Raw genomic sequence first — 4026 nt, forward strand, 5'->3', positions numbered from 1 at the left:
GAACAAGCATAAATCTGTCGTAGAGGCGGCCACAGTCAGCGTCTCGTCCGACATCTGGTTACCATTAATGAACATCATCTGCACCTGGGTCTCGCCACATTGGCACACCATGTCCCAGAGACGGGCGCCAATATCACACAACTCGGAGGGTGTGTAGGGAACCAATGCCATTTTCTTACAACTACCTGGCTGTGTCTGCAACATATAAAATAAAAAACAATTATTATCTGGCCTGTATCAACCCCCTGCCCCATGAAGTAGTTTCCTTTCCATAAGATTCATACGGCAGAAAGTTTCATAAGGAATGCATTCACTCATCAGGATCTACATACATTAATTAAGTTAGCCAGCTCTGCCGCGATCATTCTTTTCACAAGCTCCTAAAACAAAACTCTTCTTTATGCTTTATAGATACTTTTATTTGCCTTTATTGTTTCATGTTTTCTCCGTCTCGTTCCTTTTATTCTCCCTTTCCCTTGCGTATTCCACACCTCTTCCTGTGTTTTCCGGTGCTTTTGTGTTTTTTCCTTCTTTTTTGCTTTGCTCACTCACTCGGCTGCATTTGTCGTTCCACGCTCACCATGTGCGTCTTTTCCGGCCCCTGACGCCGTCCACGGCGCTATCCCGGGGCCGACATCCCGGACCCTGACCCCTCCCCAGTGTGGCCTGGGAGGGGGGGGACTTTTGTACACAGGCCCCAGTGACCGCGTACAACCCCTAATAAAAATGGGGTTTTCGTACACGGTCCCAAGTGCCGCGAAAAACCCCTCATCAAAATTGAAGGCCGTTGTGGAACACAACCCCTTTCAACTAGCGCTATTATTGATACAGTTTCTTTACTATATTGGTACGCTAAGCTTCCAACCCGCCTCTGGCGGTTATGTTTGGTCAATTTCTTTTGACCGGGGTCCACGGACCCTTTTTTTTTTTTTTAATGGGTGTGTCTGCCATATATACCCATATATATATAGCCCCGTACCCCCTCGTGCGGCTGCCCCCCCACGTTGCGTGTCCGCCACCTCCTTCTGGCCCCCTCATTTTCGCTTCATGGCTGCTATTGCCTGCATCTTTGTTTTGTTTCACCTTTTCTCTCTCTCGCTCCTTTTATTCGCCTTTTTTCCGCGTATGCCGCGCTTCTTCCTGTGTTTTCCGGTGTTTTTGCCTTGCTCGCACACTCGGCTGCATTTGCTGTTCCACACTCGCCATGTGCGTCTTTTCCGCCCCCTGACGCCGTCCACGGCGCTATCCCGGGGCCGACATCCCGGACCCTGACCCCTCCCCAGTGACCGCGTACAACCCCTAATAAAAATGGGGTTTTGTACACGGTCCCAAGTGCCGCGAAAAACCCCTCATCAAAATTGAAAGCCGTTGTGGGACGCAATCTTTTTGGTAGATGGTGTTGTCGGTGCAGTCTCTGTTTCAAACCTTGTTCGTGATAAACTTTTCCCAGTTTTGTCTTAGCCATTTTTTTGATTTATTTTTTAGGTTTCAAGAAAGGCGTCTGAAAAACTTTAACATATAAGCCGGTGCTGATCCGACGCCGTTTCGAAACCTACATGAGCAAAACTTTTTTTTTGTCTTGGTCATTTTTTCAAAAAAAAAAAACAATTTTCGTTTTGTCATTTGACTAGTGTTATTTTGACGCGAGTGCAAAACCTACTTGGCAAAAGAAATTTTTTTGACTTTATCATCGTTTTCAAAAAATCTAAAAAAATCAAAAAAAAAAATATTCATATATATCTATATATATAGTGATTGGTTTTATTTTTGACGCTGTATCACCCTACTTGATAACAATTTTTGTGGTCGGACTCTAAATACGTAATATAAAATGATACAAGAGCTCCTTTTACTCAGCTGAGATCGGCGTACGTGTTTGGTGCTTGACAATAAAACTATTTGTAAATAAGAAAAAAAGAAAAAGGAAAAACAAAATCAACAGAAGCAAAATTAGCAGAACTAACATACAGTTCATTAGGCACAAAGAGATACTCATAGCTGTAAAACGGATCAATTTGGTAGAAAAATTAATACTTTGTCGAGCTCTTTGAATACTCTTATAATAAATTTTAGGTACAAGAACTACCTTCTTTTCGTAGTTCACAACAACAAGAAGAAATAGGCATTGACGAGTATTGGTTGTCGGAGATCGTTGTTGTTAATCAATAAACAATCGAAGAGGTTGCGGTAAATACCTGTTTTGGAAAAATAAAAATTTTTGAGGGTCTATCTGTGACCAGGTTTCTAGTATTTTTAAGGAAAGAAAATATCATTGCGGATATTAAAGATATTGGACAGAGAGGGGGCATCGATACTCATCGGATTTTGGAGATCGATATTATTTTGTAAAAAATTTCAGATAGAGTGAGTAACCGGGAAAGTACCCCTTCTGGAAAAATAAACAATTTGTGAGGGTCTATCAGTGACCAGGTTTCTAGAGTGTTGATAAGAATATTATTAATTATTGGGAAACAGAGAGAACAGAAAGGATACTGACGATTATTGGTTGTTGGAGATCGTTGTTAATAATCAGCGAAGAAGCGAGGAAGTGATAAAGAAAAGAATTGACGACTGCGTCATTTGGCAGAACACGGATATTGGACAGCGTATTGGATAGGGAGTGAAGGGTCTTTAGGTTCGATCGATTGACGTTGCTCGTTAAATGTTGTTGCACGGACAATTACTATATCCAGGATACTAATTATCACGGCCTGGCAAACCAGGTCTCGGCAGATACATCTTTACTCTGGTAAGTATTATGGCCTACTCCAAGCAAGGAATGCCAATGCCTTTTGACTTTCGCAACGGGAGGACGGACAATGACTGGACGACAGGTGGGAGGCGGCAACAACCACCACGGTATATGACACGGTCAGCGGCTGCGTCAAGAATTCCGTTTATCCACCGAGACAACGTGGATCCATCTCAGCTTCAGGAGATCATTACTGCGGCAACGACAGAGGCTATCAAACTGCTCACGTCCCCTACTAAGGGGCGATACACGGATAACAATGGGAATCGCAGCTGGAGGTCAAGGAGTTGACGGCCGAACAGAAGAGACGCAGAGTTACTCTGGCGATCTCAACAACCCCAGGGAGGGCCGCAAATGATTCAAGGAGGAAACCGTTCCTGGCAGTACAGAGACCAACAGCCCAGACGGTACAGATCACAATCCAGCTTGGAAAGAAATAACACGCCGGCACAGGCGCCGCGCAGGACACAACAGGAGGTCCGGCCGGGGTCCCAGGGGGTCCGACGAGGGGCCTCACAAGAACAGCGGGGACCACAGACAAACACCGCAACCCCATCCCTCCCGGGAAGACGGGAGGTCGCGCAGGGGTTGCCACACGCAGGTTTTCGGGGACAACTAACCAGACCAAAAAACCCGCATGCTGCCATAGCAGCGCTAGCGGAGCTCGAGCTGCAGGCCTACCAGGAAAAGCACCAACGGTACATAGGAGCCACTAAGACTCTAGTGCCATGGTGGACGGCCTTGTACCAAAGTGGAGCACAAAATTACCACTGTCCACTGTGCTCGTTTAACCGACCTGGGGAGCACGACGTGTTTTACCACTGTCGCCAGGCTCACCCAACATACGACAAGTGCTACCCGTACCGGCTACATCTAAACGGGCACTGCACGTGCCCAGTTGAGAAATCCTGCTCGCTCAATGCAGTGCTGGCGGTCCTGTCTCATTACGAGGACGAGAGCCAGTTGTCGCAGGAAGTACGGAGTACCTACACGGTGCCATGCAGAGAGAATACGGAACGGATCATACGGGCAATGGAAGTGACCCTGCCGCTGGCACCGGTCTCGGCTTTGGAGCTCCTCATCAAAAACGATTCGAAGCTACGGCGTATGTTTTCAACAACGGCGGTGGCCGGCACCCAATGCGAAGTATGCGGGTGGGCCCTGCCAATGGAGGATGCGTATCCGTCCTACTCGGAAACACTGCAGGAAGAACCCGCCGTCATCACCTTGCAGCCGGGAAAGAGGGCACCCATACACATTACGCAAACGGTACT

The 4026-nt window shown here is 46.7% G+C and overlaps 1 non-coding gene across 1 annotated transcript, besides 9 other annotated features; it reads left to right on the forward strand.

Annotated features, from left to right (window-relative positions):
* Positions 1-382: part of a mobile genetic element that runs on past the window's edge.
* Positions 1-870: part of a sequence feature (heterozygous, Esmeraldo-like haplotype) that runs on past the window's edge.
* Positions 207-382: a mobile genetic element.
* Tc00.1047053506449.40 lies at positions 809-919 on the forward strand. The gene has a single exon (XR_008255357.1). It is a non-coding gene; the product is annotated as a spliced leader RNA (transcript).
* Positions 871-1055: a sequence feature (areas merged during assembly that could not be assigned to a particular haplotype. This can correspond to areas where the two haplotypes were merged or to regions with more than two copies in the genome that were merged during assembly.).
* Position 1056, forward strand: a sequence feature (areas merged during assembly that could not be assigned to a particular haplotype. This can correspond to areas where the two haplotypes were merged or to regions with more than two copies in the genome that were merged during assembly.).
* Positions 1057-1605: a sequence feature (areas merged during assembly that could not be assigned to a particular haplotype. This can correspond to areas where the two haplotypes were merged or to regions with more than two copies in the genome that were merged during assembly.).
* Positions 1606-4026: a sequence feature (heterozygous, Esmeraldo-like haplotype).
* Positions 1699-1751: a sequence feature (AT_rich).
* Positions 2864-4026: a mobile genetic element.

The sequence above is a fragment of the Trypanosoma cruzi genome (genome assembly GCF_000209065.1).
Source record: "Trypanosoma cruzi strain CL Brener chromosome Unknown tcruzi_1047053506449, whole genome shotgun sequence".
Lineage (NCBI taxonomy): Eukaryota > Euglenozoa > Kinetoplastea > Trypanosomatida > Trypanosomatidae > Trypanosoma > Trypanosoma cruzi.